The sequence below is a fragment of the Patella vulgata genome, chromosome 4 (assembly GCF_932274485.2).
Source record: "Patella vulgata chromosome 4, xgPatVulg1.2, whole genome shotgun sequence".
Taxonomy (NCBI): Eukaryota; Metazoa; Mollusca; class Gastropoda; family Patellidae; genus Patella; species Patella vulgata.
The window spans coordinates 70,676,824-70,690,826 of record NC_065882.2 but is presented as its reverse complement, the minus strand read 5'-3'; the positions used below and the strand labels follow the sequence as shown (position 1 = coordinate 70,690,826).

At 35.4% G+C, this 14,003-nt stretch overlaps 1 long non-coding RNA gene across 1 annotated transcript; it reads right to left on the bottom strand.

The window, feature by feature from the left end:
* Positions 1 to 7,248: 7,248 nt before the first annotated feature.
* LOC126817955 (uncharacterized) lies at positions 7,249 to 9,600 on the bottom strand. The gene is made up of 3 exons (XR_007679139.2): positions 8,907 to 9,600; positions 7,738 to 7,852; positions 7,249 to 7,651 (listed from the first exon to the last, which is right to left on the bottom strand). It is a non-coding gene; the product is annotated as an uncharacterized LOC126817955 (long non-coding RNA).
* Positions 9,601 to 14,003: the final 4,403 nt, after the last annotated feature.

Sequence of the window (14,003 nt, the reverse complement as noted above, 5' to 3'; positions counted from 1 at the left end):
AGTAATTGGATTGCTGTAACAACGAATGTTGAACCTACAGATGCTATAAAATATGAGTAATTTACCAAAATAGAGACTACTTGTTGTAGAAAATAGTAATACACCAAAAGACTGGAAATAAGTGTATATTATAATACGTGGAAGAATTTAACCAAATATTGTTTGAGATCTACCACGACTTCTCTTGTACAAAGACTTTGATTCCTATATTGACTGATTATTACCGACGGTTCATATTCTCGATTGTCAAGTACCATTGTCACGATAATCAATGACGTCTCGGTTGTCAGTCCTTTCATCAGCAGTTGCCAGTCATATTAACGTTCAATGAAAATATGTCGGGCATCGTCTAATCCACTCAATATCTAAGGTATCCGATAATTTAGAGAGTTGATAATTGTCTTGCAATGTGAATAAAGGTCTAAATAATAATTTTTAAATCATTTAAAGCCAGAAAGACACCCGGCAATAGTTAAGTTTATAAAGTATGAACAATGTTATCTACATATTTAATTTCTTTCTTTCTTTCTCTTAGATTGACCAAATGTACATTTCTTAGTTTAGCTGAACAACAACATGTTAATATATCTAAGCTAATTCCAACCGAAAGTTATTCTCGTAAAATAATTGGCTATCTGTATGCCATTTCCAACGGTGCTGGGGCGATTTATGATTTAGATGATACAATACAATTATTAACAGGTTTAGATGATCTTGTGAACCCGGAATCATTCGAATACGGATTAGAATATACTATTCAAAAAAAGTAGGGGATATTTGATTTTGGGGGCATAATACTAAAATATGCAAATGACTACGAAAAAAGTCACTATAGAACCTAACAGAAGAAACATTTCCAGTTACATGTGACGCACCAATAGCTACCGCATGGAATGCAGGTGATGCTTGGGATCATCATGGGGGTCCAACCCAAGATTTGCACGACTCTGACTTTGAATGTTACAGTCATTGTGGCATTGAATTCCAGGGTGGAAACATCAGTTTAATTGTTTTAGTGACCAGAAAACAAATTTTGATATGCGTCGGCTTACCCAAAATGAAAGGTTACGTGCCCTTGGCATGCTACAGATCGGCACAACACAGGCGGTTGTGGCGCGGACGATGAATGTTTCTCAGTCTGTCATAAGCAGGCTATGGTCCAGATACCGTGATACACAATCTGTACAGGACAGACCACGCTCAGGTCGACAACTCAAGCCCAGGATCGATTTATCCGTACCTTGGCCTTGAGAAATCGTGTCATCACAGCAAATCAGATCAGCGCTCGTCTTCAAACAGACACTGGTGTGAGAGTGAGTGGCCAGACGATTCGGAATCGACTGCATAGGGGTCACCTTCGCGCCCGACGTCCTCGCGTGATCCCTTGTTTGAGAGATCATCACATTCAGGCAAGACGTCGTTGGTGTAGGGATCGTCAACACTGGGATAATCGACGCTGGAGCAATGTGATGTTTTCAGATGAGTCAAGGTTCACTGTTGATTTTTTGGACAGACGTAGGAGGGTGTGGCGTCGTCGAAACGAGCGCTTCCAAGACGTTAACGTCATCAGACATGATCGATTTGGGGGTGGTTCTGTTATGGTGTGGGGAGGCATCACTGTTGCTGGAAGAACGACTTTACATGTTGTTACAGGGCGTGTTACAGGCCAGTACTACCGGGACAACATCTTGGCAGTCCATGTTGTGCCGTTCGCACGACGCCATGGCCGCCGTTTCATCTTCCAGGATGACAACGCAAGATGTCACAGGGCCAGGATCGTTACAGGTTACCTCCAACAACAGAACATCACCACATTACCTTGGCCAGCACTGAGTCCCGACCTCTCCCCCATCGAGCATGTCTGGGACATGCTTGGACAGAGGTTACGTCAACGTCAACAACGTCCTGCCAATGTCCAAGAACTTGCCGCTGCGTTGCAACAGGAATGGGACAATCTGGACCAAAATGACCTTAGACGTCTCATTAGGAGTATGCCACGTCGGACCAATGCTTGTTTGGCAAACAGAGGAGGATTTACCCGTTACTGACTTGGTTGTGATGCTGTGGTAACTTTGCTGTTTGACCCCGGGTATCATTTTACCCTTATAATGGTCAGTCTGTGCCTTACTGTGTCTAACGATCATTTGGAATAAATCGATGAATGTGAACTTCATTTCATTTTGTCATTTGTTTCTTCGTCAGTTTCATTAGGTGACTTTAATAACACTTAAAAATCAAATATCCCCTACTTTTTTTGAATAGTATATAATGGAAAAGTTGTAAAATCCGTTTAAACATTTCGGACAATCAAAAATATGGCCTAGGGGATTTCCATTAAAGAAAATAAGTGAAAATGGGGCAAATAGTTATTTCGTGTCTGACTCCAAGAAGCCAAGTATATTAAAGATACTAAGAAACGGTGATGAAGACATTGATTCCGTTTTTCGACAGACTTTAAAACCAACAGCTTTAAATATCTCATTTGATAGTGCAACGTCCCCTGTTGTCATCCCACCTCTAGTATTTACTGCGATAAACAGTCAGGCTACTCTCTTTCGGTATGAGGCCCTATGGGCCATTGTTCTTCCGGTTGCGCCGTCTTATCAACATTCTGACGTTATGAGAGGATATTGGGCCCAACGTCTGCTGTGGGAAATTGGAGGATCTGTCGGTTGTTATCCTCCAAATACGTATCAAATTAGAAATAGCAGATCGTATGCGCTGACAGAAGATTCAAAAGGGTCTTATTTTGATCCTAATAAGTTAGTTGACTTTCTAATACAGTGGAAATGTCCAGTTGAACGAACATTTTTCCAGTGTGTTTCCTTGTTGAGTGAAAAGTTAGCTGAAGATGGATATTGGCAGCAACACGACCACCTACTTGTTAAAGCCTGGATACACGAACTGGAAACATCAAGTTATAAAGAGCCGAAATGAAAACCGTTTACACATCAGAATATAACCAATTCAGTAATATATGAACCAGTCGAAAGGGTGAACTTAAAAATACTACAACAATCCAAATGGAACCAAGTTTTGGGAATGACTTCATGTTGTAAAGATACTTCTTACCAAATAAAAAGCACGAATCTAGCTTCTGTGACCTTTCCAGATATATTGCTAGTAATTATGTTTAATTTTCCTTTTTATGATAATATACCGTACTTACAGTTAATGTACAGCGTAACGTTTACACATATTGTCTATTGTGGTCCAAACATCGAACGTTTTCTTAACGCATCCAAACATTTTACTAATAAAGTGACCTTTGTTGAATCTGTGGTTGATGGAGGCTATTGTGTGTATACCTGTTTAAGTGCCGCTATGAAAATGAATTTCGATGTTCAAGGATACTTATCGATAGGAGACGACACATTACTCAATTCATGGAATATTCACAAATTACCACTGGAATTCACAAATACATGGAATATTCACAAATTACCACTGGACAAGATATGGCACCATTCTGACAGTACTCACCTTTACAAAGGCAAAATAAGTCCAGCGCAATTGTGGCAAACACCCGTTGGTCAAATTGCAATGACCAAAGCATGGCAGCTTCTGCACAGTGTATCTTCTGAAAATCATGACCTTAAACCAGCTGTGGAAAAATTTGTACACACCCTTCTTGCAAATAATGCACCTAAGTATGGCGCTATGTTTGGGGCGTCTGATATTCTGTATATACCCAGGAAATATAAGAAGGATACAATATTCTTCTTGGATGTGTTTGCTGAATGTAAGGTATTTTTAGAAATAGCAATAGCCACTTTAGTGAACGGTTTGGAAGATAAAAATGATTTCATTGATTTAGAAGGAAAATATCTGTGGTTTGATGGTAAAAGGAAGAAAATACCAGAACTTTTTAAACCAAATGATATTTACCTTCATCCTGTAAAACTCTCCCAGATAAAAACTAAACTTAACAATTTCTTTTGTAAGACTTATTTCCCTCTTACATTAAACGGAATTCGAACTAACAATACAGAAGTATAACAAAGACTTATCATTCCTGACTTGAAGCCAACTATTTCTAAGAAGAATTGACATCTAGTTTTGATTTTTTTGTGATTATATTATAAAAGATTTACTTGAAAATTTTAATTGCTAATCACAAATATACAATATATTATATACAATATTAGTACTATAAGATGTTAGTAGAAACTGAAACAATAAAATCAGTATCAAATATTTACAATTAAATATTCAGTATTTTCTGGTATCTAATATATGTTTATTATATCAAATATTAGCACTGGAGAAACTTAATATTGGCATCATAATCAGTATTTGCTGGCATATAATGTGTGCTGATTATATAAAACCACGTGATCCCAATTGAGTATTCACTGGTGTCTACTGATAAGTCATAGCTGTTTTTTTCTTATCTCTATTAGGTCTCAGTATTTGCTGGTTTCTAACATATGCATATTACATAAAATGTTAGCACTATAAGATGCTAGGACAAATTTAGTACAATTTTACAATTAAATATCCAGTATTTTCTTCCATGGAAAACTGAATACAAGATCACGAGTATTTAGGTATTTGGTCACAAGTAAATATTTTAGTATATACTGGTATCTATGGTGGCCATGTTAAATCTCGCGCTTTTCATAACGCGACAACACGACAGTATTGACGCAACCGAACGACACTTTACTCTGTCGTAACATCGTGTTATTTTTGTCGAGATGTCGGCTTATTAGTCTCATTCTACAAGTCACAAAAATACAGCTGTACTCATTACATCATATAAGTAGAAGATTATATAAATATAAATCAGACTTTGTTTTCTCAAAATAATGAAACATTTTGCGCCCAAAAGTGAATTATATTTGGTATTATATTAAAACAAATCTAAAATTACAATAGCAGGACCAAAGTGAGTTAGCTATGTTAATTCCTTGTACGACACCCACCAATACTTATAGATGATTGAAGCGATAGTTTAGAAGGGATTTCAGAAGATTTCGCATTTGTTTTATATCAGTATGGGAAGATGGATTGTAGAAAGGCTCAAATCCGGCCACATTATTTAAAATCACCGCATTTGTGTAGCACGCCACCCTAATAGTTACAGGAGGTTTTTTTTTATGAGTAGCGGAAAACGATTCGCAGCTGTTATTGACCTTATCGCATATTGATCCGTTTGGTATCACTAATGGGATCGAGGCCTAGATGATTAAAAATAGGCCAAGTATTGCCCTCAGTATTTACAGGTATCTAATATGTGCTTATATAAAATATTAGCACTGTAAGATGCTTGGAGAAACTAAATACGGGATGGTCAATATTTAAAGCCTTACCTATAATTAAATATTCAGCAGGAGAAACAGAATACGGTGTTATTAATATCTGGATTAGGTCCCACAATTAAATATTCAGTATGTGCTTATTAAATAAAATAGTAGCACAATAAGATCTTGCGTATTTTTTGGTGTCACAATTAAATATTTTAGTATGTAATGGTACCGTACCGAAAGTGTGCTTTTTATATAAAACACGAGCACTATAAGGTGCTAGAGGAGACTAAATGTAGAGTGACCAATATCAAGAGCAGGTCTCACAATAAAATATTCAGTATTTGCTAGTGTCTAAAATAGATTATTATAGAAATATCCGCACTATAAAATACTGGGGGGGGGGGGATAAAATATAATATGGTTAAATAATCAGTATTTGCTGGTATCTAATACGTGCTTATATAAAACATTAGCACTATTATTAGATGCTAGGGGAAACTGAATAGGAGTATCAATATTGAGAGCCTTTATTATATTTAAATGCTCAGTACTAACTTGTACCAAATAAGTGTTTATTAAAATATTAGATTCGGCATTATATATCTGGTCTTTAAACTTAATAGCTAAAGACTCTTTGTAACCTTTTGTTTTAAGATATTGTAAGAACTACAAAAACATATATTTGATTTTGTTTTAGAAAGGTAATATATCAGATTTGTAAACGTATATAGTTACTCATTTTGATTCAGTATTTTGTCAGTAACGTGGATTAACAAGCCAACAGTGAGGCTGATGTCCCCCGCCGAAATTGCAAAATAAATAGATGACACATATTAATTAATCGCACATTTATTTTTTTCACTAAGTTTCATCACTCTCTATCAGATAGAATCAAGATTATCTTGTCCCAAACCATCGACAAATGAAATCGATTAGCTCTGCTTAGCTTCAGCTCGAAATGTTAATTATTGAACTCAGTCAAGACATTCACCCAATGAACATCTACATATACATCAAGTTTAAACATTCACCTAATAGACACCTATGCCAAGTTTGAACATTCTACCTCAATTAGAAGGAGAGTTATTGTGTTCCAAAGTTTCTACCAATCAAATTGCTTATCACTCTGCTTACCCTCAGCAAAAAATGTTCATTATCGAACTTAGTTAAGGTATTCATATAATAAATCTATACACCAAGTTTCATCAATCTCACTTAATTAGAACTAAAGTTATCGTGTCCCAAAGCATCAACCAATCAAATTGCTTATCTCTGCTTACCCTAAGCGGAAAATGCTCATCTTCGAACTCCATCAAGGCATTGACCTAATCAACACATACACCAAGTTTGAACATTCTAGCTCAATTAGGAAGAGAGTTATCGTGCCCCAAAGTATCAACCAATCAAATTGCTTATCTCTGCTTACCCTAAGCGGAAAATGCTCATCTTCGAACTCCATCAAGGCATTGACCTAATAAACACATACACCAAGTTTGAACATTCTAGCTCAATTAAAAGTTATCGTGTCCCAAAGCATCAACCAATCAAATTGCTTATCTCTGCTTACCCTAAGCGGAAAATGCTCATCTTCGAACTCCATCAAGGCATTGACCTAATCAACACATACACCAAGTTTGAACATTCTAGCCCGATTAGGAAGAGAGTTATCGTGTCCCAAAGCATCAACCAATCAAATTGCTTATCTCTGCTTACCCTAAGCGGAAAATTCTCATCTTCGAACTCCATCAAGGCATTGACCTAATAAACACATACACCAAGTTTGAACATTCTAGCTCAATTAGGAAGAGAGTTATTGTGTCCCAAAAAGTGTGACGGACAGACAGACGGACAGACAGACAGACGAACCCATTTTAATAGTCCCCTGCTTTCTTCGAAAGGCGGGGGACAATAAACTAAGAAACACCACGATGATTTTCATCTATCATGTCTACAGGTCAATTGTATAGTGTTTGTTTAATAGTGCCCTTTTAGTGATTCTAAAATATGCCATTTTAAGAAATGAACAAATCTTTAACCAATACACTATTCTTGGCCAGGGTTGAAGCCATTACCTATTTTTGCCAATATTTAATTTTATGCCAATTCAGAACTGTTAGTAAAACTATAGCATTTAATTGACAATTATCACGATTTTCATCTGGTCCTAAATCGAGTTTATGCAAACATTTTGCTTGGATTTAATTAGAATGAGTTTAACAATATGCTGATCTATTTTATACTCCTCTCAAATTGTAGTTGGCGAACCATGCAGCTAGAGGTCTAAATTTGTATATAGATTAATGTCTTCACTTTGTCCAACAGAGACGTGGTTGGGAGTATCATATGTATTCAGTTCGGTCGGCGAATTTGCCTGTGTTGTTGGTACAGGGAGTTGGTTCCTGAAATCATAAACACATATTTCAAATGGGAACAACATAAAAGTCAAACCAATTAGCAGAACATTTTATATGTAATTGTTATATACCTTTTAATGTAGAAAAAAAATGATAAAACTCCAATTATCACTGTAACCACTATTCCAAATATAGCACCAATAATACCAGCTACTACTGGACTCATATCTTCATCTTTAACCATCTCTAAGAAATATTAATACTCTGATAGAACTTCTTTGTAACATAAACATATATACTACCAAATATAGACGCAGACGTATTAAGCGTCCTGTCGGGAAACCAGCAGCACAGTCGGCTACGCGACCCACGCCGAATCTAAAGTCCACAGGACAAGTTCTAAACTATCTGTTATGAACTGTATCACATCAGATGCATTAATTGTAAAAATGTGAACCGATTGATGACTATAAAAACGCGTTCATAATTTACAATCCGAAATTTAAAAGACGTTCTTTCTTATTCCCCAATGAACAATCTCACCAAGTTTCCAATTTGTTCTCCAAGTAATTTGAACGTACAACGATCGAAAAATAACACAAATTCTATTTATAACTGTATTGCGTTCACAAGCTTCAAACGTGGTTGGAGATTTACGAAAAATCGAAAGGATTCCGCTGTAGACCCTAATGCACAATCCGTGGAGTCCTAAGATAAAAGGGGAAAAACTCTGCAATTTACGTTTGAAGAATTTAGATATGGTTACTCCTTAAAACCGAATTGTTCCCCACATACTGTGCTATACAATTGTCACATTATATGAAAACCTATAATATTGCCAGACAAAGAATACAGGCATAGGCAGATTTGTGGAGAAAAACAAAACCGTTGACGCGTTATAATTCAATATAGCTAATTGTATATTTTCAGTAAGCCTGAAATGTGCAGGAACATTAAGTATGTAATTGGCCGACATTCGGCATCGCGTGTAGCATTACACTTTCGACAAAATGTATCGAGTTTACAAATGTTACATTTTCCACCAACCCTAGTACAAGTATCAAGAAAATTTTACTGCAACAGGGCCTTTGGAGCCAGCCGCAGACATGGGAGTGTGTAGTACGTACCACCCCCCCCCCCCCCCACACCAATAATTGCAAATATGTGTTCATTACTTGTCCGGGGGAGATAAGCCCCCGAAACCCCATTTTGGCTGCCTGCACTGCCCCAAACATACACCCCCCCCCCCCAATATATATTTTTTTCTCGACGGGCCTGTTGTAACCATCAGCGAACTAACCTTGTTTACATTCAGTATATGAACATCTTCCTGTTGTTATATTACATTCTCCACTACAAGTAATAGAACATTTTGAACCACATTTAGCACCAAACCAACCGGGTTTACAGATAAAACAGGTTCCATCAGATTTAGCACATTCTCCGATACAGGTTAGAGAACATTTCGATTCACAATTGGTACCATACCATCCAGATTGACAAGCGTCACAGTCTCCTGTAATCCTATCACAGTTACCTACACAATTCCTTACTTCACATGTTGAGCCACAGATTGGTGAATATTTTCCCAGATTACATCCTTCAGTACAAGCACCAGTATCTTTGCTACAGTTAATGTTTATACATCCATAATTACATCCCAGTTGACAGTCAGTACCATATCTACCCTGGACACAATGTTCACATTGACACACATCTGTACAAATCCCGGTATCTTTATGACATTTGCTTGAGCAGCCGTTGTTACAAAGATGTTGACAGTTAGTGCCAAACCATCCTCGATTACATTCACTACACTGTCCCGTATCCTTGTCACAGTTACGCCCACAGTTGATAACTGTACATGTTGACTCACAGTTTTTACCATACCATCCTGGTTTACATGTATGACATTCTCCGGAGTCCATGATTTTCTGCCCATTGAATTAATATACAGTATTTTATATTTTTATAATTTTATTTTTAATTTTTAATTTTTTAATTTATTATTATTTTCTTTACACCTGGATCAGCGATCACTCTCGTTCACTTATACATACACACTTCTCTTTATATTATTGTTTATCTACAGCTCAGGTTAATTGGTTTTCCATTAACAGTGTTAATTCACTGATCTTTATAAATATATCATTCACCCCCTTTTAATCCCTGTAAGAGATTTCTGTTGTGTGGGTTTAGTCCCTAATGGCCCCCTAATCGAAGGTGTTAAGATTTAATTGCATTTGATTATTATCTTTGTTGCATATTCCGTATATATATGTGCCCACAATTCACATATTTGTATCATTTGCTTGATAAAGACGAGAGTATCCTCGTCGAAACATCGCTTAGTATCAAACTCAGTAATTGTGTATCCATAAAATTGTACCTTGTGTTTCGGTTCAGTAGAACATAACACTTTTGAAAGAGTTATTTACTTGATTCCAGACCACGGCTGTTTGTCCCACTAAATATTTAATTTCCCTCCGTCCGAGGGTTGTATCTTTTTGATATCGATATAAACTAGATACAAATTTTAACCTGCTATTGTGCTGACGCGTGATCGAATCTTGGAAGGAGGCTGCATACTCAAAAATAATTTGGTCCACAATATCCATTGGTTATGACGATTTGCATAGTTAATCAGTGGCTTAAAATTTGCCTTGAGAACTATTGAAAATTTAAAACTTGAGCTAAGACTGGCAACTAATTTTCTATGTACCGTAATTCTTAATGAAACTCTCAACAAAAATAAAACTACTATTATAAAATATTATTTTGACAGTTATTAAATCAATAACACGGCATATGTGTCTGCTATCGAATTAAAAATGCATTATGTAAGATTTAGACAAAGAGCTGACAGTTTAAATATAATAATTTAAGAATACACTTCAGTCAATTTAAATAATATTTATGGATATGCAATAGCCAAATGTAGCGCTTAAATAATTTCCTCTTTAAAAGAAATTCACTCACACTAGCCATTACTGTGTAGATTGTAGGTGGTCTCTAACTGGTCAGGTCAAATGTATCTAATTTTGGTAAACAGTTTTTAACCGTTTTTAGCCATTACTGTGTAGATTGTAGGTGGTCTCTAACTGGTCAGGTCAAATGTATCTAATTTTGGTAAACAGTTTTTAACCGTCCAAAATTTGTGTAATTAGAACGTAAGCAATCTTTTTTTTTTAATTCGTTTATAATTCATTGTATTATGTTTCTCAAATAACTATATAATTGCTTTAAACATTCCTTGACATATCGCGTATTTTTTTTTATCTTGAAATTGTACATAACAATATTCCATTATTCAAGGGATTATATCTTCCTTCTTTCCTACTACAATACCAGAAACAAATCTTTTGTGCCTAAATCTAAAGGAATAACGGTATGCGAAATTATTGTAAATCTAAAAAATTATAAGATATCTTATAAAAAATATTACACTTTATCCCAAAGGCTGCCATTCAATCTGCTGCTGAAAATAGGTGTTCTGTGATGAACATTTTTCAGCAATACTATGAATATCAATGATGTAATGAACAGTGAGGAATATTAAAATAGAGACGTCAACCAAAAGGTAGTGCTATTGTAAACATACATATATTTATTTTAAACTGCGATGACGAGGCTCACCGTCACTCCCCGTAGGGTTTAATAGATTCGATTCATACGTGTTAAAAATGGACGCGTAATAGACATTTATCAATACATATCGAAGTGTGAAAACCTTACAACGTGACGAATGACAAATCAGCCATCTCTCGGCAATGGATAAAGTTGGAGATTATTCTGTGATATCTGCCTGATCGTATATAAGCCTACAAGTCGTCTTTTTCTCGGCAAAGGACAAAGTTGAAATATATATGCATACTATTAGTTAAAGGAAGTTAGTAAATAGTATTAGTAAAGGGTAGTGAATATCACTCTTTAGAACAAACATTTGTTTTAAGGGATAAAACTATAATTTCTTTTTTCAAAATCGCGACACTTCAGGTAATATTGGACATTTGGGATTTAATGGTGGTTTGCATAAGGTATCAAATGGTAAAATGTCTTTTAAACTATAAATAAATGTGGTGTTGGCAAAACAACGTAAAGGGTTACTCTTATGAAAATCGAACAATCATTTATTCTCTCATGGGCTTAAAAACTTGAAAAGTGATTCCCACAACTTGCCTATTTACCGGAAATGTAAAAAATTAAAATGAATTATGGATTTTCGTTTGCTCTTCTATATGACTTAATATATGCCTTTGGAAATAGTTATGCCCCGTCTAGCTCTGCTCATTTACAAAGGCAGCTAAATTTTAACCCCCATAAGTATTCCGAAAAGGTAAAAAAAAATGCACATTTTCCAAGAATACCGTTAATTCCGGGTCAGTCGGATAATTATTACCCAGTTTATAAGCTAACAGCTAGATCCTAGATCTAATATGTATTGACAGCTGATCATCACAAATATGTTATCACGAAGTTTCAAGCACAAATTTTGAAAACTAAAAACTGCTATAAAATCTATAAAAAAATAATAAAAAATTCTGAACCATTTTAACGGATACATTTATGAAAGTTTAAATAAGACCTAACCAAATTAGTTAATTCGGACTGTTCGCATGGTTTTGACGTGCCGAATCTTTAAAAATAGTTTTTATCATTAAATCACTCCAAGTTATGCAATAAGCATTTTTCTGCGAAATAAGCAAAGTGGGAACAGAACAAAAACAACATATTAATCCGAACAAAAACAATACTGTTTCACACAGGCTTCGCAGTGTGAAACCCTAATAAGTATTATTGTCACTAGACATTTCTAACCGAATGCAGTCAATTTGTAAAGTACCTGTCTATCCTAATGCGATATGCAAGTGATCCATTTAACGCAGGCGTAGTCGTAATGTTTATGTTCTGAGAAAGTGACAATATGTGAAATTTACAAGAGAATACGGGGTAAAAATTCCAGGTATGTCAAAAAGTTTTAGCAATTTTAATTAAAAAAATGAAGAAATGACAAGCTATTTTCGAGTCGAAGTACACCTGGAACAGACAGTAGATCATTTGCAATAATAGATGCGATGGTAATAGATCAGAACGTATTGTTCGTATAATTATTTGTCAACATTGAAGAAGTGCTATACTTACAAATATCTCTGTTATAAATCTTAATGTTGTTTACGCTGAAAACATGTTGTAGATCAACACACCACCATCCGGGACTGCCCAGAAGAGTATGGGTGCATGATACACCAAAGTAATCAGGATAAGTATCACCATTTACAGCCCTAGATGCCAGACAACCGTATGATGTAGAACTCTGACTGCTTGGTTTTAAACAAGCTATATTTGTTATTTGAGCTGTAAGAGAATTAAACATATCACAGCTGTATTATCTCCATATTCATCAATAATGTTTCCATTTAAGATTAGTATATAATTGGGCGTTAAAGCCTTTAAACACGAACGAATACATATGTTCACGGCCTGATTTTTCGAGCAAATCACACCGTCTCTGACGTTTGCTATTGATTTAACTAGATTATCCAGTGCAATCTAAAAACTTAACTATGATTTTTGTGAGTATCTGAAATGAAAGTGATTAGTAAGCTCAGGTAAACTAGGTCATATCTGATAGTTTATACATTTTGCAATGTAGTTTAATGTTATTGACTGTATTCGTAATGGCAGTATTTTAGAGTCCCGATCCATGACTCTAAAGACTAGAGGTTGTTATAAACCATCAATCGAACGAAAAGCTGAAAATATATTTATTTAGAAACTTATGAATATGTAATGCTACCTGTATAGATTAAACTTAGAAATGGGAAAACTCAACATGATCATAATAACACGATAACATAACATAACCAGTTTTGCGTGTATATGCGTGAAAAGACGCCACTTTAAATACAACCCTGACTTGTGCAAGTTTTTTGTTACTCGTTCAAGAGAAATAAATTCAAATCGGTGTCAAATATTGCAGACCAAACAGTTCTTTATTCAGTGTTCTTAATTCTAAGCAATTCAAAGTCCATTATTCTTATTTCTTCGTTTGCAGTCTTTTTCACAGTGTGCTTCATTTGTAGAAGTGACGTTAGTGGTGAGCTGAAATCAACCTGAGATACAATAAGTCACCATACAATAATGGGAATCGATCAAGCATACAATACGAAAATCGCTCGATGATCACGACTGTAGTGAAATCACATGCGTTGTATTTCTAATCAATGATAGAGTTATGTTTCTATAGATATATATAACTGTATGGGTTAATCAAGTTTTAGTAATTACGTAATTTTTTTTGCACAAAAGACAGAGGATTTTATCCGCTACGACTGAAATCGTGTATTTAATAGTGGGGTAATCGTGGTGGTCCTGTTCGGTCCTATCATATATTGTG